Below are 27,476 nucleotides of genomic sequence, written 5' to 3'. Positions count from 1 at the left end.
TGGAGAATCCCAGGGGCGGGGTAGCCTGGTGGGCTGCCGTCTGTGGGGTCACACAGAGTCGGACATGACTGAAGCGACTTAGCAGCAAACATCCTGTAAGGAAATTTCCTGCTTACATATTTGTCTCTAATATAGACTTAAGGTTCTGTTTCGTCCTCTCGTAGCACTGGTGATGACCTGTGGCTGGTTTCTAGTACACTGTGGGCTCCCTGAGGACAAGGGTCCTATGCCTTTCACAGAGGTAGCCCTTGTGCTTAACGTAGTATCTGACACATAATTGTCACTATTAAAATATGTTAGGAATATGAATGAGGTCTGATGCTTGACCAGATGTCTCAAAGCAAGTCACCAAGTACCAGGTCTGGTTTTCAGATTGGCAAGTCAGTTTATTAGCATAATCATTGCTTTGCAGAATGGCACCAAACAAAACTAAATATCAATGTCAATTTACAACAGAATCTGCCAGGTAATTCATACAATCCCACTAAGCAATCTTCTGTGCTTTCACCATCTAATAACATTTCATGGGGAAAATTTTGATCTAATCAAGGTGGAGTAAGCACTGTCCACCATGTTTTTCCTGTGGAGTGCAGTTGAAAATCCTGAATAGAATGACTGGAGCAGCTTTTTGAGCATTCTGAAAAGTAAACGGTAACGAGTGGATTGGGGAAAAAACAATTGAGAATGCTACTGAGTCATGCATGAGATTTTTGGATCTTTTCCTTCAGAGTCTCCAGAGCTAGAGTCAAGTAAAGAAAGTGAAAGTGTTAGTTGCTCACTCCTGTCCGACTGTTTGTGACCCGGTGGACTGTAGCCAGCCAGTCTTCTTTGTCCATGGAATTCTCCAGGCAAGAATACTGGAGCAGGTTGCCTCTCCAGAGTATCTTCCTGACCCAGGGATTGAACCCAGGTCTCCTGCATTGCAGGCAGATTCTTTACTGTCTGAGCCAGCAGACAGCCCCAAACGGGTACCAGACAAAAAGAGCTCTACGAGAGGTCCTCCTTTGTGGTCTGTGGAAAGGGGTACCCTACAAGTCAAGCAGAGTGGGAGAAATTCCATTTTCGTTTTTTGTTTGTTCTCCTGTGTAAGTCCTGGAGCAGCCCTGCAGAGATGGTGGTAGTGAAGGCTACGGTGGCTGGGCAGGCACCTGTGATTCAGGAAGGAAACCCTTCCCCATGACCTGAGGAACTGTCCCCAGAAGGATGGGGAAACTCCCTGTTGCTTTTTTCCATTCTTGAGCCTCTCCCCACTTGGCTCCCATGGCAGTCTAGCTGGGGAACAGGATGTATGAGGCAGAAGTAGAAACTAAAGCCTTTGACTTTTGCCCAGAGGTCCAAGAATGGGATGGAAGAGATTGGGAGCTGGGAAGTTTCAGGGAGACCGGGAACAGGGAAGATCTCAAGAAAACGATCGCATGAAATTGAATATGAACTCCTGGGCTCCCTGCTGAGTTGCGCAGGGATGGATTTGACCCTGGTCAGCGCACCAGAGTTCAGAGGAGGGAACAACAGGATAGAATTCTGCCTGAATCCCAGACTCGCCCAATGAGGCACACCTTCAGTAAACTCTGATCGAACTACAGAGGCTCTGAAAACTGAGCTGACAGTGGGACCACAGCCGCAGAAGGCAGGTATGAACTTACAGCCTAAAGCAAACCAGGCTGATTTCTAATTTTTTTAAAAAATCAGTTTTCTCTGTAAGATAACATTATATCTGAAACATCCTGAACCATGAGATGACACTTGGCGTAAAGGGACCATCTGTGATCACTGGGGGTGCTGTAAGAGTCTGTATTCCCAAACGCTGTACTTTGGTCGGCATAGCCTTTCTTTAGCTGTCTTAATAGAAACTTAGAATTATATTCCACTGTTTTTCATCCTGCTGCTTAGGCCCTAAAGAGAAATTGTGGCTTCTTAAGTAATTTATTTGTTGACTCACTCAGAGATTAAGTGATTGATTAAACAGATATTTATTAAGCCCTTACTATAGGTCAGATATTATGCTGCAGGGGTCCCAAACCCCTGGGTCAGGGACCAGTACTGGCCAGTGGCCTGTTAGGAACCAGGCCACGCAGCAGGTGAGTGACGGGCAGGTGAGCAAAATTTCACCTGTATTTCCAGCTGCTTCTCATTGTTCTCTGTTCCCCCAAAGATGAAGCCATCTAGTTGTAGGAAGCTCAGGGCTCCCACTGATCCTGCCTTATGATGAGTTGTATAATTATTTCATTATATATTGCAATGCAATAATAATAGAAATAAAGTACACAATAAATGTAATGCACTTGAACCATCTCGAAACCATCCCCACCACCTGTCTGTGAAAAAATTGTTTCCCATGAAACTGGTCCCTGGATCCAAAAAGGTTGGGGACCACTGTTTTTCTGGATGCTACCGATTCCAGCATGAGTGACATAGTATCTCCTCAGAAACACTCAGCCTGTGAGAGACTGGCTCAGGGATAGAAGTGTGTGGTGGGCCCAAGGAGTTTCATCTTATCAGGCAAGGTTTAAAGTCAATTCTAAAGAAATCAACCCTGAATATTCATTGGAAGGACTAATGCTAAAGCTCCAATACTTTGGCCACCTGATGCAAAGAGCCAACTCATTGAAAAAGACTGCGATGCTGGGAAAAACTGAGGGCCGGAGGAGAAGGGGACAACAGAGGATGAGATGGTTAGATGGCATCACCGACTCAATGGACGTGAGTTTGAGCAAACTCCGGGAGATAGTGGAGAACAGGGAAGCCTGGCATGCTGCAGTCCATGGGGTCACAAAGAGTGGGACACGACTGGGTGACTGAACAACAACACGAAGCCCGGAGTGCTCATTTTACCCAGGCTTCCTTTCTTATCCACCAAGTGGTAGGGAAGAGAGGGCATGTTAGTTAGTTGGCATGTTAACACACAAAACAACTAGACTTCATTCAGCCATATTTGCTTTGCTCAAGGATGAGTTTGTAGAGTCTCCTGAAGGGCAGGCCCGGGGTCAGCATGAGGATCTGTGCAACCCCGAGCTTGCCAGCTGCTCCTCCAGGCTGGGTCTGTCATCAGCGTCTGGAGAGAGGAAGTGGAAGCGGGGTAGCATGGCTGTTCCCTCTTTGTTTCTTTCTTCAGAGCTGGGTTCTCTGATTTAGAACACTTCACATTCCATCCTAATTTTACTATTGTTTAATCAAATCAGAAGGCTCCAAAGGGATAAGCAGCAACTGAAATCCTTCAATCTGTGATCACAGTTTAATTTTACAGCACTCAAAGCCTGTTCTTTAATTCATCTGGGGAACCGGAACTTTGAAGTTGCTGTTAAACAAAGGGAAATCAGACTCTTAATGCAGAATCAGAGAAGGTCTGAGATCCAAGGGACACTGACTAGAGAGCATCTAGTTCCAAAGCTGCAGAAAGCAAGCCCTTGGGCTGAATCTGGCCTTTAGTTATGTTTCGTTGGGCCTACGTGCTATCGTGTGGAAATTTCGCATAAAAATCAAGCTTTGTACACTCTCTGGGAAAATCCGAAGTTGTCACAATACTGGTATCAGATTCTGACATGGCAAATGCTGACCTGTTTCTATCTCTTACATTGTCTCTTTGACCCTATACTCACTGGAGATTGGCACCTCATAATCTGGTCCAGCAAACTCACTGGAGGAAAATAAGGCCGAGAGAGGGAAAAGTATATCCCTAAAGTCATACCTGTGGTTAGTGACAGCTGGCCCCAGACCTTCTGTGTCCAACCTCTTGGACTGAAGCTGTTTTCATGTGGGAGGCAAAGGAGATCATGATTTGACACTCTTTTCAGCAAATTAATTTGACCAGAGAGTAACAAAACCAGAAACAATTTATTTTTTAAAAATCCCAAAGTTGTTCTTTGTGTTAGCCCTTATACTAGATACTGAAATACTTTGGGATCATCTTCATTATTTCCTTTCTACTCACCAGTAGGGGAAAGATAGTAAAGGGAAGGAGGATATAAGGAAAGGGATTCAAGGGGGAAAAAAGTGAAAGTGTTAGTTGCTCAGTCGGGTCCAGACTCTTTGTAACCCCATGAACTGTAGCCTGCCAGGCTCCTCTGTTCATGGAATTCTCCAGGCAAGAATGCTGGAGTGGTTGCCATTTCCTTCTCCAGGGGATCTTCCTGACCCAGGGATCAAACTTGGGTCTCCAGCATTGCAGGCAGATTATCATCTGAGCCACCAGGGATTCAAGGGAAGGAGACCATAAATCTACAAGAGTCCGTTGGATAACATATTGTAATATTGCAGTGAAACAAATTCTCTCCGCTCTCATTTATTTTCTACTCATTCCTTACGCATCTGGCAAATGGATTCCATTTATACTCAGTGGATGAGACAATAATTTGTTTCCTGCCGTGACAGAAGGGCAGAGCATCCCCCTAGCCAGAATTAATCTTTTGCCATTACGCGCTCCCACAGAAATGTGTTTATACCTCTATTACGACACAAAATGCTTTCTGCCATGCATTAGGATTATCTATGTGCTTGTCTGTGCCCACCACAGAGTATGAGCATCCTGAAGACTTAAAACTGTCTTGTTTAGGCTGTATCCTCCACAGTTCCTAACACAGTGGCATCGAATGAGCAATCCATTTTTTCACTTAATATTTACTAAGCACTTCTTTGGTGCAAAAGCCTCTATAAACATACCATGGGATTCAGGGATTGATTCAGAATAGACTTAGATTCGTTTAGAGCTTCAAGCAGATTGGGCCCACACTGATTCTGGATATATTGCATTGCTTGTACCTAGAACAATGGGCATAATAATGGTTGGTTATATGAATGATGAGCTTCCATCATTCACTGGTGGCGCAGTAGTAAAGAAACTGCCTGCTAGTGCAGCAGACATAAGAGACATTGGTTCAGTCCCTGGGTCAGGAAGATCCCTTGGAGGAGGACATGGCAACCCATTCCAGTATTCTTGCCTGGAGGATCCCATGGACAGAGGAGCCTAGCAAGCTATAGTCCATGGGGTTGCAAAGAGTGGGACACAACTGAAGAGACTTAGCATTCGTATAAATGATGAATGAATATGAACAGACTTACTGTATAGTGATTCAGACAGAGAAATGAATGTTATAATGAACATGAAGGTGCGTTCTTGGGAGTGTAGGTTCAGTCAGTTCAGTTCAGTCGCTCAGCTGTGTCTGACTCTTTGCGACCCCATGAATCTTAACACGCCAGGCTTCCCTGTCATCACCAACTCGTGGAGTCTACCCAGACTCATGTGCATCGAGTGTGATGCCATCCAGCCATCTCATCCTCTGTCGTCCCCTTCTCCTCCTGCCCCCAATCCCTCCCAGCATCAGGGTCTTTTCCAGTGAGTCAACTCTTCTCATGAGGTGGCCAATGTACTGGAGTTTCAGCTTCAGCATCAGTCCTTCCAATGAACACCCAGGACTGATCTCCTTTAGGATGGACTTGGTTGGATCTCCTTGCAGTCCAAGGGACTCTCAAGAGTCTTCTCCAACACCACAGTTCAAAAGCATCAATTCTTCGGCACTCAGCTTTCTTCACAGTCCAACTCTCACATCCATACATGACCACTGGAAAAAACATAGCCTTGACTAGACAGACCTTTGTTGGCAAAGTAATGTCTCTGCTTTTTAATATGCTATCTAGGTTAAGATGAGTAAAATAAAGAACTGGTTAGGACCAGTTAGGTGATGTAGGGCTTGAACAGGGACTAGTGATGTCAAGCTGGGAGGCACAACCTACAAAAGGGTTGAAAGAAACTGATGACATCATATAAATCATCCAGCCTTTATTCTTAACACTTTATGTGCCTCTTCTGGGTCAGGAAGCATGGCAACACTGGGAACCCAGAGCTGTAGCCACAAACCTAGAGAGACACTGGTTTGTAATATCTGTAGCTACTTGAGTTTAAACTGTGCCTGAAATACAGGCAGTTGACCCCTAAATGCTCATATTGAAATGCAAATGCAGGCAGCATCTGCAGAGAGAAGACCCGTCTCCAGGGAGCTACAGAAACTCAACAGAGATCGTATACTTCTATGTGCAGAACACCAAATTTTAAATTTAAATGATTCACCATGAAATCCAGGTTGGCAGCCCTTTGATGATGGATATGTTATTTCAGATAGTGTTTCCCTTTTATTCACATTACAGATTTTTGAGGCACTTCCATATGGTGTGTAAATGAAGGAAGAATTTCACAGGGATATGAAAGCTGGCGGTTATAATATTATTTAAAAGACTATATTGCAAAAAGCCCTAGCATTCCATTCTCTTTACTATACTAAGACCAAATTTCTAGGCCAAACCTTTCCTACTTGGCTGTATATCCTACTTGGTCCATCTTCATTACCACTATTCTTTGTCATTTTAATTGTGTTTCATAATGTTTCCTGAAGACTTGACTTTCCCATTTCTATTTGATGAGCTTCCTATCATATTTTAAAACATGGTTTAACAGTCACTTTAGTGTGCAGCTTTGCTAGAGTTATTCAGGTAGAATTCTTTTTCCAGGGCTTGCTCATTTGGAAAATAAAGAAAATAATACCTTCTTGTAGAGTTGTAACAATTAAAGACAATATATGTACAAGTCAAGACCCTGTAAGGGTACTTGCTGTTGTTGTATATCTGCTGCTGATAAGTCACTTCAGTCGTGTCTGACTCTGTGTGACCCCATAGACGGCAGCCCACCAGGCTCCGCTGTCCCTGGGATTCTCCAGGCAAGAACACTGGAGTGGGTTGTTGTATATCTAGTACAATTTAATACAAGACGTCACTGGATTAGCGTAAGGTATTTGTAAAATTAGCACTCCCACCTTTGAAAATTTCAGAATTACTATATTTTTTATTCACAAAATGTTCCAGAGTTTATGCTTCTGAAAATAAGTGATGCTAAAAATTTAAGTTCCATTAAGACTTTTACTTCTAATTAAAAATAACAAACATGCTAAATGAAAATCCCATCTCGTATAAGCACTAGAAGTGAAGTAGAAAATTAAAAAAAAAAAACTACACTGCAGTGTATAAACCTGTAAATGCAGAGTTCACAAATTGTACACATGGAGGATTAATCATCATGTCTAATACAAGAGACTTGATTAGGGTGGAAGGATTTGTATAAAATGATAGACATTGGATCATTTTTATAAAAATGTTTTTATGAAGCACCTTCTTTTGAGTATGCTACTTATAAGTGGCTACGACGCCACCTGTACCAGCTCCTTTATTATAGAGGTTACTTTAAAGTGACAATAATGTCACTTTCAACAGTGACAATGATTATTTTCTATAGATGACTTAATTTTGAAAAGTTCAAAGGCAGTCATTAAAGGAGAAGAGATGGGAGAAGAAAGTATCCCCTACATGCTAGATGCTGTGTGCTTGACATTCATTACCTTATTCAACCCTCACAGCAAACATAAAAGCTCGATAAGCATTGTCCTCTGCCTTGGTTTAGATGAGGAAATTTGGACTCAGAGAGTTAAAGTAAAATGCCCAGTAACATAAAACTAAAACTTAAAATAGGATTTCAAACTCAGTATCTTCCCTTTTTATAAATGTAACAAGCTTAATTTTGTGACTGTCATTTTCCTTCACTGGAAAACAAGAATAAGCATCCCTACTAACTTCTGAGGACAGCACTTGAGCAAATAAATGAGAGGTTATATGTAAAAGATTCTGATTAATAGTAATGGGTATATTTATTGAGAAATGACTATTGTTCTAATTTAGCCATTTCAAAAGCCCTCTAAGTAGTTACTACCATTAGTCTCACTTAATTTTTTTAACAAGGAAACTGAGTTTTGCAGACATTTCACTTTTTCTAAGAACTCACAGATCAAAAGGGCTTCCCTGGTGGCTCAGATGGTAAAGAATCCGCCTGCAATGCAGGAGACCAGGCTCGATCCCCTGGGTTAGGAAGATCCCCTGGAGAAAGGAATGGCTAATCACTTCAGTATTCTTGCCTGGAGAATTCCATGGACAGAGGAGACTGGTAGGCTACAGTCCACGGAGTCACAAAGAGTCAGACATGACTGAGCAAATAACACTACTACAGGCTGCTGCTACTGCCGCTGCTAAGTCGCTTCAGTCGTGTCCGACTCTGTGCGACCCCATAGGCGGCAGCCCACCAGGCTCCTCTGTCCCTGAGATTCTCCAGGCAAGAATACTGGAGTGGGTTGCCATTTCCTTCTCCACAGGTTGAAAACACATCAAATTACTTGTATCTTGACTGAGCATTTTTCAAACACTGCAGCACTGTATTAACATAGAGAATCACTGAGGGGTTGTAAGAAACCATTCTTTGAAATACTAACTTTTTTATCTCCTGGACTTAGTCCCAACTTAACTCTATGCCATCATGTCACCAGACATGCCATCAGAATGCTAGACAGACACCACACAGCCCAGGTCCTTTCCCATGGATTGGTATCTAATACAATGTATTGAAGTCAAAGCCTAGTAACATGGGAGGCACTAGACTAAATCTCCTTGAGACTGCTCAATGAGAGACTGATTTTTCTTGCTTTCCATCATTCTGTGACTCCATGTTGGATTCAGTGGTGTCCCAATATTAACAACTGGACAACCACTTGCTAATTACTGTATTTGAGTTCCAATTCAACTATTCATTTTTATAATAATTACAATTTTGTTTCTATCCAGTGTCCCATGGATTTGTTGTGCATTTACTGAAGGAAACACAATATAATTAAAAGAATGTAATTAAAATAACAGATTCAGATTTTAGCTCTTTATTTGTCAGTTATATGCCCTTTTCTGGGTAAGCCAGGAAACCTCTTTGAGTTTGCTCTTCTGTAAAATAACAACAATACTATCTGAGGATCAAGAGAGGGCCAGTGAATCAAAGAGGAAACAATGAACCATTTTGCAATTCTAATAGATTAGTGTTATTATTTTCTAATCTATAGATCTGAGAATAAGATCTCCAAAGAAATATTTGGCCTGTCTCATTCTGGTCTGATTACTATCTACAGTGAAGCAGTTCAGAGCTGAGACATTGTACTTTGAAAAGAATTTCTGACTTTTTAAGTCTAATTTTTGCTCAAGTCTTAAGCAAAATTTAAGTTTCTTCAGTGTAATTATTGCTGGAGGTTAAGGTGGAACCTGTCTTCGGGTATGTTAACTGCGGCTCATCCATAGATGTCTGTCCAGTGTCTAAAATATTCTTTATTTCTTAGTCTCTAGGATTGATCCATTTTTTAAAAGGTGGAGTGGAAAACCATGGAGTTAAAGCATTAAATATTTACAAAGATATTCCAACTATATACAATCTTTTATCCAAAGAAGCCATTAAAAATATTACCATATATAAGAAGTAATAAAGATCAGAAACTGCTTAAATACACAGCTTATGGTATCATTATGAAAATGCATTCATTACAGCTTAGACTTCAATCCTTCTGTTCCGTGGGATCATCAACTCAGCGCTGGGTTCAGACCGCATGCTAGGGGAGAACTATGAAGGGGAGGGGACACCCGTGTTTTATTAAATATGTAATATTGTTGTTGTTCAGTAGCTAAATTGTGTCTGACTCTTTGTGACCCCATGGACTACAGCATGCCAGGCTTCCCTGACCTTCACCATCTCCTAGAGTTTGCTCAAACTCAGGTCCATTGAGTTGGTAATGCCATCCAGCCATCTCATCCTCTGTTGTCCCCTTCTCCTCCTGACCTCAGTATTTACCTGCATCAAGGTCTTTTCCAATGAGTCAGCTCTTCGCATCAGGTGGCCAAAGAATTGGAGCTTCAGCATCAGTCCTTCCAATGAATATTCAGGATTTATTCCCTTTAGAATTGACTGGTTTGATCTCCCTGCAGTCCAAAGGACTCTTAAGAGTCTTCTCCAGCACAATTCAAAACCATCCATTCTTCGACACTCAGCCTTCTTTATGGTCCAAATTTCATATCCATACACGACTACTGGAAAAACCATATCTTTGACTAGACAGACCTTTGTCAGCAAAATGATGTCTCTGCTTTTTAATATGCTGTCTAGGGCTCCAAACTCACTGCAGATGGTGACTGCAGCCATGAAATTAAAATTAAAGCTTTTCTTTTCTTTAGAAGAAAAGCTGTCACCAACCTAGACAGCATATTAAAAACCAGAGACATTAGTTTGCTGACAAAGGTCTGTCAGTCAGAGCTATGGTTTCTTAGTAGTCATGTATGGATATGAGAGTTGGACCATAAAGAAAGCTGAACACCAGAGAATTGATGCTTTTGAACTGTGGTGCTGGAGAAGACTCTTGAGAGTCCTTTGGACTGCAAGGAGATCAATCCAGTCAATCCTAAAGGAAATCAGTCCTGAATATTCATTGGAAGGACTGATGCTGAAGCTGAAACTCTGATACTTTGACCACCTGATGCGAAGAATTGACTCATTGGAAAAGACTGTGATTCTGGGAAAGACTGAAGGCAGGAGGAGAAGGGGATAACAGGATGAAATGGTTGGATGGCATCACCGACTCAATGGACATGAGCTTGAACAAACTCCAGGAGTTGGTGATGGACAGGGAGGCCTGGCGTGCTACAGCCCATGGGGTCTCAAAGAGTCGGACATAACTGTACAACTAAACTGAACAGAAGTTTGTCATAGCTTTTATTTCAAGGAGCAAGTGTCTTTAATTTCATGGCTGCAGTCACTGTCCACAGTGATTTTGGAGCCCAAGAAAATAAAATCTGTCACTGTTTCCATTTCCTTCCCTTCTATTTGCCAAGTAGGGATGAGACTGGATGTCGTGATCTTAGTTTTGTGAATGTTGAGTTTAGGCAAGCTTTTTCACTCTCCTCTTTCACCGTCATCAAGAGGCTCTTTCAGTCCTCTTCGTTTTCTGCCATTGGAGTGATATATTCTGCATACCTGAGGTGGTTGATATTTCTCCTGGCAGTCTTAATCCCAGCTTGTGATTCATTCAGCCTGGCATTTTGCATGATGTAATAGACATTTCTTTATTCATTCAGCAAGTATTGAGCACCAACTATATACTCCAGCTGTTCAAGCTGAGTTTTCAGTAGGTACTTGTTAAGCACCTGGTGTATTTAATAATCTATAAAATTGCCTTGTGGCAGCCAAGAAGTCAGCTCCATGTGTGTGCACATGCTTTAGCTTATTTGGAGTTACACAGCCGGAAGTTTGAGGTTGCTTTGCTACTTACTAGCTGTGTAATCTTAGGCAAGTCAGTTAAACGTTACTATTTTTTCTTCCATTTTTTTCCATAAAAGAATGCTAAAGGTAGTTATAAGATTGTTGAGAGCTTAAAATAAGACAGAGCCTAGCAAGCAAATAACTGCTTATTAAATGTTAATTATGATAATGATGATGGTAATGAAGCCACTTATATTATTTCCAATTACTGAATTAAGCGATAGTAAACTTCACTATTTGGTTGCCTAGAATCCAAATCCCTTCCTAATACTGATGAATTCCTCATTGTACTTAGATTCTAGAAGACTATATATTCCTTTCATTAGGGAAGCTGAAGTAGCTGTTTCCTCCTGCGTTCTCCATGCCCTGGTTGCCAGGTAACAGGAATGTAACCCAGGCTCAAGGAATTGGAAGCTTTTTCCCAGGAATCTGGAGAAAGTGAAATAAATCAAAGCATGGCTGCTACTTATTCAAAATAAAGTGAGTGGATGGGGTCCAAGTGCAGATATACTCTGGCCAAACTGCTGAAAGCTGAGCTTCCTGTTTCATGGCCTTTGGGAACTGGTCCAAGTTTACCAACTCAGTCCTCCAGCTACCAATAGATCCTGGGAGGCCACAGTATTCTTCCAAATAATAGTATTTATTTATATTTGTATGTATTTATTTTACTTAAGAGAGCCAAGCTAAAATTGGTTTCCAGTGATTATAACCCAAATCCCGACATGAGTCAGATTCTTGTTTGGAAAAGCAACCTGTTATCAGCTGGACAACTAATGGACTAATTATTTGAATTCTAATTCTACTGTTAATTTTTTTGTAATAATTACTGGTTTTACTCTATCTAATATTTCATGGGTATTTATATGGGTGCCTACAGTCCAAGAGAGGCAAATTATTTAATTTTATATTGAAGTAGAACCATGGACCAAAAGATTTCTGGAACTGACTTATTTGACAAAGAGAATGCAGATATCAAATTTAACTCACAATTCCTCATCTGGGATAGCAGATGCCTTGTACCCTGGAAGCTGACTTCATGATGAAGAACATTCTCCAGTTACCTGTGACTATTTGAACCAACTAATTCAGTTTAGAAAGAATCAGCGGATGACTTTTCTTCTCTCTCATCACTAATTGAGGTTTAATTAAACATTGCCTGAGAACATAAAAGGAAACCCTGGTCCATGCCTACTTCTTCACCTCCTCCAAAGAAACTAAGAGACATGGAAGGAAGAAAAAATAACATCAGATAAAGTGGGATCAGAGGCTTAAAATTTCAGGCATCAAGGGAACTCCCACAAAACAAAATTTGCCATGTGCTTTTGAGGCAGTCAGTTCAAATACCAATTTTGTTGTCCCAAATCTCCCACATGATGTCCGACTACCCTTAGTTACCCAGAATTTTAAAGAAACATGCACTTTGAAGGAGTTTACTAAATGCCAAATAAAGTGTTTTAGAACCATTAGATACCCTTGAATAAGGTTTTTATATTTTGCTAGAATTTCCCAGATGCAACATACACCAATTCCAGCAGAATCTGGAAAACATTTTGACCTGGAACATTTGTGGAAGCAAGGGTTTGCACATGGTTCATAAATGCACAAACCTCTTGTGTTTCTACTGTACCCAGTAGAGATTTGTGACTTACACTTGTTTGAGTTGCATTTTTCAAACATTGTAAATTTTGGCGGAATTCTTAGAATCACATTCTTTTTTCTATTGTTGTTCTTAGAATCACATTCTTGTATTTATTCTGAAATGCTGGGATTCGTAAGAAGCTCTGTGAAATTTCTAGAGAAAAATACTGTGCAGAATAAAAATGCTACTAGTGATATGATTTTTTGAATTTTACTAAATGCTGGAGACTGTGTGCTATGGACTGACTTGTGTCCCCTCAAAATTCACACATTGCGGTCCTAACTGCCAGAGTGTTGACAGGACCTTGGAGGGGGCTATTTGGGATAGGGCCTGTGAGATCCGAGGGTGGGGCCCTCATCATGGGATTAGAGTCCTTATGAGTGAGCAGAGACACCAGAGAGGAGGTGGCTGTCTGCAAGCCAGGAAGAGGTCCCTCACCACAGCCCAGCCTACTGGCACCATGATCTTGGTTGGGCTTAAATATTCCAGGCAACAGTATTTTGTTTTGGTAGTCTGAACTGAGACACTGTTAAATGCTTCATGGGTACCAGTCTATGTTCTTCTCATAAGACCACTATCAAGTAGGCATTTAATATCATCCCAAACTTACAAGAGAAGAAAGTGTGGAAAGAGCATTTCAGTAACTTGTCCAGTGTTGTTGTTTCATCATGAAGTCGTGTCTGACTCTATTGCAGCCCCATGGACTGTAGACCCACCAGACTCCTCGGTCCATGGGATTTTCCAGGCAGGAGTACTGGAGCAGGTTGCCAGTACTTCAGGACTTTCATTCTTCAGGGGATCTTCTTGATCCAGGGATAAAACCCAAGTCTCTTGCATCTCCTGCACAGGCAGGTGGATTCTTTCCCAGTGCTCTTCCGGGAAGCCCTTTGTCCAGTGTAACAAAGCTACTAAGCAGAAAAGTCAGCATATAAATGACTTTGGCATTTGACAGGCTAGTCCAATGCCAACAATTGCCTCTCTATAACGATGTCTTAACTTTCCATTTGTGCAAATTCACCACTCAGGAATCAGTCACATTTGTCATATACAATTTATTTGTCACAATCTGTAAATTTACCTCATAGTTCTTTGTGAAACATTTTTAGGTCTCTAGTGGTCCCTGATCTTCCTGCAGATACTGTCTGAAACACAGATGTTAAGGACAGTTTTCATTTGCCTGGAAGTTCTTCATGCCTCCAGGTTTCTCGTCTTCTACTGACTGCCAGTCATTTTGCTCCAGGGCTCTCCATTAGCACGGCATGCCACTGCGGTACCGGTCCCACTTCTCTCATTCGTCTTCAGACGTCTACCTGTGTAACTTCAAACTTGAAATATTTTGTGCGAAACTCATCTTCTTTACCCACCCTGTCCCCCTTTTCTCTTTTCCCTACTAACAAAATTTTCTCGAGAACCTACAGTTGAAATCTTGAAGTCACCTTTGACACTCCCTCTCCCCTCAGCCCTGCAGAAGATCACCAAGGTCACACCACTCCTGTGTCATTCGACAGCACATGCCGTTACACCCTCAGATTCCCAGTAGCTTCATGCAATAAAAGTTCATTTCTTGCTCACATCCAGTACTAACCTCTGTTTCATCCAATGAACTTCAAATGATACTGTCAGATTAACGTTTTTAAGTGTGATTTTTGTCATATAATTTTCTTGCTCAAATGTTTTTGTCAATTACTGAAGATGTAGAAGAAAACTCCCCGCGTCATGGCCTAGCACACTTGATCCTTAAGACATCTTTTCCCACTTTCAAGGCCCAGCCTTATCTGTTGTTCCATATGACACTTCCACTCTGGTTGAAACAAGTTTACCTTCCCTTATCTGAACCGGCCTTGTATTTGTTCAGCTCCATTCTTCCATTTTTTTAGTCTTCCAAGCTTGGAACACCCTGCCTCAAACTCTCCCTCTTGCAGCCCAACCAGACTGCAGGACTCACGTGCTAACCATATTGTGAAGCCCTAACGTCCCCAGATGCAAGTGCTTTCTACCTTTGCTAATGCCTAGAGCGCTCCAGGACCACTTCACTTAGTTTCTACTTAACCTGTGTGGCTTTATCGTTTTTCAGTGAATTAATTGTTGGCCGTGCTGGGCTTTCTCTGGTTGCTGTGAACGGGGTCGCCCTCCCGTTGCGGTGTGCGGGCTTTGCACTGCGGTGACTTCTCTTGTTGCGGAGCACCGGCTCTCGAGTGCCAGCTTCAGTGGTCGCGCTGCTAGCACTTAGCTGCCCTGCGGCGTGTGCAGTCTTCCTGCATGAGGGATTGAACCCCTGTCCCCTGCACGGGCAGGTAGACTCTCCACCAGGACCACCAGGGAAGTCCTGTATAACCTTATTTTAAAGGTATCTCCAGATTAATTATAAGATCCCTGGAAAGAAGAAAGAGATCAATTGCTAGCTAATCTTTGCATCCTCTCTTAACAACTCTTGAACGAACTCATGAGCATGCTAAAGGATGTTCAAAATATGGTAATTGGGTAAAGAAGCTGTAGCAGAAGTTTAATCAATGCCCTGAACTTGGATTAATACTTTGTTTCTTGGAAAAGACTATGTGGAAAAATCACGTGGCACTTCAGTCATATTTAATATCTGCTCTGACAGTTATGAAGCTTTGAATTAATCAGTAAATATTTTGGAAGCAACAGCTTGGTGGGAGTCACCATGGAAACGGATGCATCCTCTAATTTCTGTAGTCACTTCGGAGTGGCGGAGCGTTTGCTCATCTCGATGAAAGCCTGGGAGCTGCTGTCCCTCAGGAGTTGTGGGAAGGTATCAGTGTATCAAGTCAGAGTAGTAAATTTACCTTCTGTGACAACCCTCAGATTTCTGCCAGCTTCATACAAGTTTATTTCTTGCTCACATAGCAGTCTGCTGTAGACGGTGAAGCATTCTATCACAGGACTTGTGGGTTGGAATCCTGTCATGATTTTCCCTAAGCCAGTAGAAGCCCCCCTTGGTAATGGACTCTTCTACTCCAGTACGGTTTCTCTTTGCTTGGGCTACTGTGGCCTGACGCCTCCTCTCCACTCTCCCATATCACATCCAAGCTATCCCTTCCAAGTCTCCTTGGATACCCTGATCCGTGCTGATTTCTCCTACCCATAGACTTCCATGAGTCTTGCTGACGGAGTCACACATCCCTGTAGGGCTTTAAACCTGAGAGACCTTGAGGCAGAGTGTGGACTCTGGAGTCAGACTGAGTTCAATATGTGTGGTGCAACTTAGAAAAACTAGTGAACCTGCCCAAGCTTTAGTTTCCTATTGAACAAAATAGTTATACTACTACTACTATTCTCCAGGCAAGTATGGAGTGGTTTGCTAGGCCCTCCTCCGGGGCATTTTCCCTGGTTTTCCAGGGAAGGAGGGTTGCCAGGAGGGCCTGGCAAACCACTCTGCTATTCTTGCCTGGAGAATCCCATGGACAGGGTCTGATGGGCTGCAGTCTATGGGGTTGCAAAGAGTCAGACATGACTGAAGCGACTTAGCACGCACTGTCCAGAAGAACTACATAAAGAACAAATGATACAGCTGTACTTGAACCTCCTTTCCCAGTGCCTGGCCTAGAGAAGAACTCAGCAAGTGGAGGTTCCCTATATCTGACTTTCGCTAATTAAAAATACCCCTTGCTTCCACTGCTACTGTGTGAATCCAAGGCATCATATCTCATCCTGATAGCTCAATAGTCTTCTAATTATCTCTGTGCTTTATGCCCATGCTTACTATCTATTCATTTTTTGTTTAAACTTTTTATTGTGTATTGGGGTATTGCCAGTTAACAATGTTGTGACAGTTTCAGATGAACAACAAAGGAGCTTAGCATACATATACATATATTTGTTCTCCCCTAAACTCCCCTCCTGAAACTCCAGCACTTTGGCCACCTCATGCGAAGAGTTGACTCATTGGAAAAGACTCTGATGCTGGGAGGGATTGGGGGCAGGAGGAGAAGGGGATGACAGAGGATGAGATGGCTGGTTGGCATCACTGACTCGATGAACATGAGTTTGAGTGAACTCTGGGAGTTGGTGATGGACAGGGAGGCCTGGCATGCTGCAATTCATGGGGTCGCAAAGAGTCGGACACGACTGAGTGACTGAACTGAACTGAAATAAACTCCCCTCCCATCTAGGCTGCCACATGACATTGAGCGGAGTTCCATGTGCTGTACGTCTACCTTCAATTCTTACATTAAAATGATCTTAAAAAAAAAAAAAGTCAGTGCAAGTACTTCCTTTGCCCAACCTCTAAAGGTTTCACGTTTCATTTGAATAAAAGCCAAGGTCAGTGCAGCGCCAGTCGACCCTACAAGACCTCCCCTCTGTGACCTCTTTGCTGTCATCTGTGAGGTTCCCTGAACTTTGCTCCAGCTGCACCAGCCTCCCAACTGCTTCCTCAAATATGGCAGCTCGTGCCCTCCTCCGGACTTTGCACCTGTGGTTTCCCCCTCCTGGGATCATCTTCCTCTGTGTCCACCTGTTTCCCCCATGTTCTTCCCTCATCTCCTCCTGGGATTTACCAAGTCGCATCCTCAGTAAGGTGGCCCCTGACCACCCGATTTAGTTGTGCTCTCTCTCATGTTCTAAATCCTGATTCCATAGTTTATCTTCCTCTTAGCAGTCATCATCATCTAACATAGTATAACTTGCTTAACTATTTTTTCCTGCCTTCCCCTAACAGGGACGTTAAGCTCCATTCAGGAAGATGTTAATATTTTTGTCTGTTTTGTTTCCTGCTATAGCTCCAGAACCTAAAAATAAATGAGGGGCACATACTAGACATTCAGTAAGTATTTGCTAAAGAGATAAACAAGTTGCTAGTTTTAATAGTACATCTTTTTATTCATTTATATGGATACCCTGAAGTCAAGTACCAGAGCATGTGTTTCCCCTGGATTCTACCCATCTTTTAATGGTCAAGTTCTTTCACATCATTTTCTCAGTGACCATATCTTTGATAGAAGCTCGCTTGTCACCTCAACGCCCATCACAGCTGTAGGGGACAGTAGCTTCTTTATTTAGTAGCCATATGGCCTGGGTGCCAGTTCTTGACAATTTTTAAAGGTTGCGACACTGGCAATTACTGAAATGTCAAAACTCCAGGCCAGGCATGTGGGCTGTGGCAACAGTTATCCCACACAGTTGCTATGGTGATGTGGATAAACTCATATATAGCAGCTGACACTGAGCCATAAGATTACAATAGAGATTTGCTCTCTGTAGTGTCTCCAGGGAATGGCACTTGTTATAAGGCAGGTATACCAGACTAAAACACCTACATTAATATGAAGACTAGGGCCACCAACAGGCAGAGGAACCCATCTGTTTTTTTATATTGTATTCTAATAATATGCGGGCTTCCCAGGTGGCAATAATGGGAAAGAGGCCACCTTCCAATGCAGGAGATAGAAGAGGTGTGGGTTGAATCCCTGGGTTGGAAGGATCCCGTGGAGGCGGGCACAGCAACCCACTGCAGTATTCTTGCCTGGAGAATCCCCATGGACAGAGGAGCCTGGCGGGCTACAGTTCATAGGATCGCAAAGAGTCAGACATGCTGAAGCAACTGAGCACACACGCAATCATCACCTGTAGCCACGAGATTATTAGAAAATATATTTAACCATACCACCTGGTATATTTCTTCTTCACAATAATGTAAGCATAAGAACTTTTCAAAGCACAATCTATTGTGATAATTTATAAGCATAAGTACAATAGAACATTTCTAGAGTTCCTTTTATTAGATCTTGTTTTATCTTTATAATGACTCTGAAATATAAGCATTATTTACATTGTATCATTAAAGAAGGCAAGGCTAAGTGACTGGTCCAAGGTTACAGAGCAGGTGATGGTGGACCTGAATTTAACACAGCTCCTCACTCAGTAGACTTCTGTCCATCACTCAGCACAGCCTCCTGAGTCAACTCCAAGAGGGAATGCTCCATTGGGCAGCCCCAAAGGGATGAGCTTAGCAATGAAAAGCAAGACGGAAATCATCCTTCTATAAAATCAATTTCTATTTGGCTCTGGGCAACAAAATTACAAGAGATACAAGAGATAGACAGCTTGGTTATTTGCGAAACTTCTCTGAAGCCTGAGACAAAGTCTGGGAAAAAATGATACATTTTTATATAAATATATTTTATATCTATCCTAATGTGATATATTAATATAATTTGTATAAGATAGATTGTTGTATAATTTTTATGTAGCACTTCCCAGGTGGCTCAGTGGTATCCTTTATTGAAAAGAACAGTGTTGCATGATGGGGAAGGAAAATAAACATCTAATTTATGCTGGTGCATGCATAATGGCACATCCTCTATTCTTCCATCACCTAGAAATCATAATTCCAGTATCCTCCTCTCTGAATAGGGGCTTCCCAGGTGGTCATTGATAAAGAATCTGCCTGCCAATGCAGGAGACCACAGGTTCAATCCCTGGGTTGGGAAAATCCCCTGGAGAAGGAAATGGCAAGCCACTCCAGTATTCTTGCCTGGGAAATCCCATGGACAGAGGAGCCTGGTGGGCTATAGTCCATGGGATTGCAAAAGAGTCAGATACAACTTAGTGACTAAACAACAATATCAATATGTACTTAAACACCTCTAAAGAGCTTTATTAAGATAAAATTGAAAAAAAAGATAAAACTGACATACAGGGCACTGCACATATTGAAATTGAGCAATTTGGTAAACATAAATTTTCATTTATGTTTTCTTTTGTGAAATCATTTCAACAAACAAGATAGTGAATATATTCATCACCTCCAAGTGCTTCCTCATGGACTTTCTTAATGCCTCCCATCCCCTGATGGGATCTGATGTAACTACTAATCTGTGTTCTGTCCCTGAAGATTACTTTGTATTTTTCTAAAGTTTCATAGAAATTGAATCATGCAGTGTTTATCTTCCTTTTCCTGGTTTCTTTCATTCAGCATAATTATTTTGAGATTTGCTACATAGGTTTATCAATCGTGTATTGCTTTCTGTTGATGAGTTTCCAATGAACTAATGGCTATCCAGATTTTCCAGTGCCATTTGTTAAAAAGCCTATCTTTGCATATGGCGGGTGTATGCTCAATCATGTCCAACTCTTTTCAACCCCATGGACTGTAGTTCACCAGGCCCCTCTGTCCATGGAATTTTCCAGGGGATCTTCCTGACCCAGGGATTGAACCATCATTCCTTGCATGTCCTCCATTGCCAGGCGGATTCTTTACCACTTGCACCACCTGGGAAGCCCAATATTTGAATATTGAGTTCTTTTGACTATTCTAGATCCTTTGAATTTCCATAAAATATATTTAATCAGTTTTTTAATTTATGTTTCAAAAAGATTGCTAGGATTTTGATTAGAATTCTTCAAATCCATAGATCAATTTTGGGAGAATTGACATCTTAATGTTATGAAGTCTCATGATATGTGCACACAGTGTATCTTAAACAAAAAAAAATTTAAGTCATCTTTAATTTTCTGAGCAATGATTTGTAGCTTTTATCATAAAGAGTTGCATATCTATTGCTAGATATACCCTATAGTATTTCAAAGTTTTAATATTATTTTAAGCAGTACTAATTTTTAATTTTACTTTCTGTTCACTGTTACTGTAGAGAAATAGAGTAGATTTTTGTATGTTAATCTTGCAGACTTAATACACTCCCTAGAACTTTTTGTAGCTGCCACTGGATTTTTTTAGGCAAGAATTCGTGTAATTTGTTAATAAAGACAGTTTTATTGTTTCAAATTTGGGTGCATTTAATTTCCTTTCTTGATGTATATTTCACTGACTAGACCCTCTTGTAGTAAGAGCTTATCTTTTTGCCTAATCATAGGGGGATGTATTATGAGCTTGAGAGATTTATATCTAATTCTAATTTGCTGAGAATTTTATCAGAAATAAATATTAGGTTTCAACACATTTAACAGTTTTGTAGGTTTTGTGGCTCAGCTGGTAAAGAGTCTGCCTGCAGTGTAGGAGACCTGGGTTCGATCCCTGGGTTGGGAAGAGCCCCTGGAGAAGGGAAAGGCTACCCTCTCTGGTATTCTGGCCTGGAGAATCCCATGGTCTGTAGCGCCCACGGGGTCGCAAAGAGTTGGACACAACTGAACTACTTTCACTCATAAAATTACTTTGATGAATCTTTGACTATTTAATCAGTCTTACATGTGGGGCTAAATCATACCTGTTCATGACATACTTTTTACCTTTGTTGGATATGATTTGCTAAAATTTTGTTTGGAATATTTATACCAATGCTTATGAAGTATATTGGTTTGTAGTTTTCTTGTGATCACCTTGGTCTGATTTTTTGTACAAGGCAATGCCAGCTTCATTGAAACTGGGAAGTATTCTTGCCTCTTTAACTTTCTGATAGAATTTATATCAGTTCTTCCTTAAATATTTGGTGGCATTTCACCAGTTAAACCATAAAGTTTAGAGGGATTTGTGTGTGTGTGTGTGTGTGTGTGTGTGTGTGTGTGTGTGAGAGAGAGAGAGAGAGAGAGAGAGAGAGAGAGAGAGAGAAAGAGAAAGTTTTTAACTACTACTACTTTATCATACTACTACTATGATAAAGTTTTAACTAAATTAAATTTAAACTTAATTTCTTTAAGAGCTATAGGACTATTTAGGCTGTGTGTTCTTCTTTGAAGTCCTGTAGTTTTTGAATTTCAAGGAACTTCTCCACTTTATTTAAATTAACATTTATTAGATGTTTTAAAACATATTTCCTTCTTTTCCTTTTCACATCTTTAGATGCTGTAGTGATGTTACCGCTCTCATTCCTGACAGTGGTAATTTGTGTTTTCTGTCTCTTCATGATCAGTCTATGTCTTCAGTTTTATTGATCTTTTCAAAGAACCAAGCTTTTGGTTCATTGATTTGCTCTATTGTGTTTCTGTTTTATATTTCATCGACTTTTCACTCTGATCTATTACTTCATTTCTTCCATTTAATTTGGGTGTAGTTTTCTCTTCTTTTCCAAATGTCTTTTTTTTTTTTTTCTTAAGCTGGACCTGTGGTTACTGAGTTGAGATATTTTTCTTCTCTAATATATCCTGTTCATGCTATATGTGCTGTGTATATTTAATCACTCAGTTGTGTTTGACTCTTATGCAACCCCATGGACTGTAGCCCACCAGGCTCCTCTGTCCGTGGGATTTTCCAGGCAAGAATATTGGAGTGGTTGCCATTTCTTTCTCCAGGGGATCCCCCCAACCCAGGACTTGAACTGTCATCCCTTGCATCTCCTGCATTGGCAGGTGGATTCTTTACATCTCGGACCACCTGGGAAGCCATTAATGCTATATATTTTCTCTTAAGTATTGTTTCTGTCCCGTGAATTATAAATTTTTCCATTCTGACTGCTGGGGACAGACACTGTTCTTGTCCCATATGGGTGCCAGGAGCCCTGATCTCTCTGTTCCTTCAGGGTGGTTCTTTCTCGGGTCTCAAGTGTTATCCTCACATGCATATAATGATCAATACTCAGCTGAATACTCAAAAGGGAGCCTACACAGATTCTGAGTTCTCTTTGCATGGCCCTCTTGCCTCTTTGTTCTGTGCTCTATGAACTCTAGCTTTCATGTTCTCTCTCAACTCACAATTCCATCTTCTCAACTCAGAGGGCTCACCTCATTTATTTCCCATCTCTTAGGAATAAACTATCCTCCACCTCTTGATGTCCAATATCTTGAAAAATATAATTTTTAGTGCTTTGTCTTATTTGTTATTATTTCAAGCACGAAAATAAATCCAGTGTCAATTATTTTGTTTTTGTTGGAAGCAGGCATTTTCTTCCCACACACCATCCTCTTCAATCCTCTCTCGAGTCCTGTGAGTTAGGTGTGGTTTTTAATAATCATCTCCCCACGTGAGAAACTGAGACTCGGGGAGATATAGTATCAGCTACTGGTTAAGTTTTCTTTATAGATGTTTGGAATCTAAATCCAGTGCCTCAAATGACTGATTGAGCAAACTGGTTGGTCCACGCCCAAGGTAAGAGAAACCCAAGTAAGATGGTAGGTGTTGCAAGAGGGTGTCAGAGGGCAGACACACTGAAACCATACTCACAGAAAACTAGTCAATCTAATCACACTAGGACCGCAGCCTTGAATAACTCAATGAAACTAAGCCATGCCCATGGGGCAACCCAAGACGGGCGGGTCATGGTGGAGTCTGACAGAATGTGGTCCACTGGAGAAGGGAATGGCAAACCACTTCAGTATTCCTGCCTTGAGAACCCCATGAACAGTAGAAAAGGCAAAATGATAGGATACTGAAAGAAGAACTCCCCAGGTCAGTAGGTGCCCAATATGCTACTGGAGATCAGTGGAGAAATAACTCCAGAAAGAATGAAGGGATGGAGCCAAAGAAAAACCATTACCCAGCTGTGGATGTGACTGGTGATAGAAGCAAAGTCCAGTGCTGTAAAGAGCAATATTGCATAGGAACCTGGAATGTCAGGTCCATGAATCAAGGCAAATTGGAAGTGGTCAAACAGGAGATGGCAAGAGTGAACGTCGACATTCTAGGAAGCAGCAAACTAAAATGGACTAGAATGGGTGAATTTACCTCAGATGACCATTATATCTACTACTGTGGGCAGGAATCCCTGAGAAGAAATGGAGTAGCCATCATGGTCAACAAGAGAGTCTGAAATGCAGTACTTGGATGCAGTCTCAAAAATGACAGAATGATCTCTGTTCGTCTCCAAGGCAAACCATTCAATATCATGGTAATCCAAGTCCATACCCCAACCAGTAACGCTGAAGAAGCTGAAGTTGAACAGTTGTATGAAGGCCTACAAGACTTTTTAGAACTAACACCTAAAAAAGATGTCCTTTTCATTATAGGGGACTGGAATGCAAAAGTAGGAAGTCAAGAAACATCTGGAGTAACAGGCAAATTTGGCCTTGGAATGCAGAATGAAGCAGGGCAAAGACTAATAGAGTTTTGCCAAGAGAATGCACTGGTCATAGCAAACCCCCTCTTCCAACAACACAAGACAAAATTCTACACATGGACATCACCAGATGGTCAACACTGAAGTCAGATTGATCATATTCTTTGCAGCCAAAGATGGAGAAGCTCTATACAGTCAACAAAAACAAGATCAGGAGCTGACTGTGGCTCAGATCATGAACTCCTTATTGCCAAATTCAGACTTAAATTGAAGAAAGTGGGGAAAACCACTAGACCATTCAGGTATGACCTAAATCAAATCCCTTATGATTATACAGTGGAAGTGAGAAATAGATTTAAGGGCCTAGATCTGATAGATAGAGTGCCTGATGAACTATGGAATGAGGTTCGTGACATTGTACAGGAGACTGGGATCAAGACCATCTCCATGGAAAAGAAATGCAAAAAAGCAAAATGGCTCTTTGGGGAGGCCTTACAAATAGCTGTGAAAAGAAGAGAAGTGAAAAGCAAAGGGGGAAAGGAAAAATATAAGCATCTGAATGCAGAATTCCAAAGAATAGCAAGAAGAGATAAGAAAGCCTTCTTCAGCGATCAATGTAAAGAAATAGAGGAAAAGAACAGAATGGGAAAGACTAGAGATCTCTTCAAGAAAATTAGAGATACCAAGGGAACATTTCATGCAAAGATAGGCTCGATAAAGGACAGAATTGGTCTGGACCTAACAGAAGCAGAAGATATAAAGAAGAGGTGGCGAAAATACATAGAAGAACTGTACAAAAAAGGTCTTCAGTACCCAGATAATCACAATGGTGTGATCACTCATCTAGAGCCAGACATCCTGGAACGTGAAGTCAAGTGGGCCTTAGAAAGCATCACTACGAACAAAGCTAGTGGAGGTGATGGCATTCCAGTGGAGCTATTTCAAATCCTGAAAGATGATGCTGTGAAAGTGCTGCACTCAATATTCCAGCAAATTTGGGAAACTCAGCAGTGGCCACAGGACTGGAAAAGGTCAGTTTTCCTTCCAATCCCAAAGAAAGGCAATGCCAAAGAATGCTCAAACTACCGCACAATTGCACTCATCCCACATGCTAGTAAAGTAACGCGCAAAATTCTCCAAGCCAGGCTTCAGCAATATGTGAACCGTGAACTTCCTGATGTTCAAGCTGGTTTTAGAAAAGGCAGAGGAACCAGAGATCAAATTGCCAACATCCACTGGATCATGGAAAAAGCAAGAGAGGTCCAGAAAAACATCTATTTCTGCTTTATTGACTATGCCAAAGCCTTTGACTGTGTGGATCACAATAAACTGTGGAAAATTCTTCAAGAGATGGGAATACCAGACCACCTGACCTGCCTCTTGAGAAATCTGTATGCAGGTCAGGAAGCAACAGTTAGAACTCAACATGGAACAACAGACTGGTTCCAAATAGGAGAAGGAGTATGTCAAGGCCGTATATTGTCACCTTGCCTATTTAACCTCTATGCAGAGTACATCATGAGAAATGCTGGACTGGAGGAAACACAAGCTGGAATCAAGACTGCTGGGAGAAATATCAAGAACCTCAGATAGGCAGATAATACCACCCTTATGGCAGAAAGTGAAGAGGAGCTAAAAAGCCTCTTGATGAAAGTGAAAGAGGAGAGTGAAAAAGTTGGCTTAAAGCTCAACATTCAGAAAACGAAGATCATGGCATCTGGTCCCATCACTTCATGGCAAATAGATGGGGAAACAGTGGAAACAGTGTCAGACTTTATTTTTTTGGGCTCCAAAATCACTGCAGATGGTGATTGCAGCCATGAAATTAAAAGACGCTTACTCCTTGGAAGAAAAGTTATGACCAACCTAGATAGCATATTCAAAAGCAGAGACATTACTTTGCTGACTAAGGTTCGTCTAGTCAAGGCTATGTTTTTTCCAGTAGTCCTGTATGGATGTGAGAGTTGGACTGTGAAGAAGGCTGAGTGCCGAAGAATTGATGCTTTTGAACTGTGGTGTTGGAGAAGACTCTTGAGAGTCCCTTGGACTGCAAGGAGATCCAACCAGTCCATTCTGAAGGAGATCAACCCTGGGATATCTTTGGAAGGAATGATGCTAAAGCTGAAACTCCAATACTGTGGCCACCTTATGCGAAGAGTTGACTCATTGGAAAAGACTGTGATACTGGGAGGGATTGGGGGCCAGAGGAGAAGGGGACGATGGAGGATGAGATGGCTGGATGGCATCACTGACTCGATGGACATGAATCTGAGTGAACTCCGGAAGCTGGTGATGGACAGGGAGGCCTGGCGTGCTGTGATTCATGGGGTTGCAAAGAGTCGGACACGGCTGAGTGACTGAACTGAACTGAATACATCCAGGATGTCAGTCCCAGAGTATTAAGAATTTATAAGATTTTGCTGTTTTCTAATGCAAGGCCTTTCTTCAAAGGATCTCTTGGAGTACTTTTGATGGTGGGTACTCATCATGGAAAATTACATGCACTAACACTTGGATGGATATTACTCTCATTTCTTAAACTCTGAAATTGAAATTAAAAAAAAATATGACAGCTAATGTGTCTCAAATCTTTGATGTGTTAGTATCTGAGGTCTTGATCTGACTCTATGTTCCATTTCCTTAATGTAGACTCCAAGACAGAAATTTTTATTTACCCTGGCAATAAGAAGCAGTGTAAAAGTGTAAAAAATCCAAGAAGTATATTCAGCCAAAACTGTCATGTCAAATTTTAATTAACTTAAATCTTTGGCTAACAGAAAGAGAAACATGGACTTCTGTTCAGCACTGACCCTGATTCTGGGAAAGACTGAGTACAGGAGGAAGAGGTGGTGACAGATGATGAGATGGTTAGATAGCATCACTGAATCAGTGGACGGAGTTTGAGCAAAGTCCAGGAGACCGTGAAGGTCAGGGAAGCCTGGCATATGCAGTCCATGGGATCACAAAGAGCTGGACACAACTTAGCAATAGAACAACAGCAGCAACAACAATAACAACACTAGTATAACGTGATGACATTTCTTCATCAATGTATGGTTATTAATACTGTTCTTGTGTAGTCTTTCCTGAAGTGAGTTCATACATAATAAAACAAAAAGGAAGTGCTGAATTAAAGAAAGGTAATTTTCTTTTTGTTTCTACAAAATGTGACCTTTTTCAATGTGTTGGTGTACTTTATGATGACAAATCCCTAATTCAGGGGTAGCTGTGACACTTAGTTTATTTTGTTTGGCCCTCTTGAGAGTGCTCCTTCAGTCCAGCTACTCTTACCAGACAGTTCTTTCCTCTCAACACACTGTTTTGACTTTTCCAGTCATGCTTTCAGACTGAGCTGCTGAAGTGTTTTGAGCAATGGCTAAACCATTAATAAGCTTGTTTTTTTTTTTTAAAGCAAACAAGGTGGTAGGAAAAAAATCTGAGGCATAAGGAAGTGTCCTGTAACTAACCACCTCAAATCCTCATGAGATATTTTTATCACATAAAATGTGGACAGCTCCAGCTGGAAATGTACTGTAACAGAAAGGGAAAAGAAACTCTGCCACACTAGTAGAACCAGCCTTTTTAAATAAAGAAAATTGTTTTAATGCCAAAAAATTCCATGCACTTCATAAATGTTATTTGTACTTTTAGTATTTTTTCTTACAGAAAACACATAGTAACCAGAAATTACTGACTTTAGTCACTTAACAATTAATTTATAATTTGTTAACTGCAGCAGCTTGTGCATTAAAAATAAGGCACATGTATATATAAACAC

The 27,476-nt window shown here is 41.3% G+C and overlaps 1 protein-coding gene across 1 annotated transcript in view; it reads right to left on the bottom strand.

Moving 5' to 3' along the window:
* The window catches only part of GRM5 (glutamate metabotropic receptor 5), a 786,169-nt gene that overhangs the window by 130,331 nt on the left and 628,362 nt on the right, over positions 1-27,476 (bottom strand). The gene's annotated exons all lie outside the window — the stretch shown is intronic.

Source organism: Ovis canadensis, chromosome 21 (assembly GCF_042477335.2).
Source record: "Ovis canadensis isolate MfBH-ARS-UI-01 breed Bighorn chromosome 21, ARS-UI_OviCan_v2, whole genome shotgun sequence".
NCBI classification, from domain to species: domain Eukaryota; kingdom Metazoa; phylum Chordata; class Mammalia; order Artiodactyla; family Bovidae; genus Ovis; species Ovis canadensis.
The sequence above is the reverse complement of the archived record's forward strand: the minus strand, read 5'-3'. Positions and strand labels throughout refer to the sequence as shown.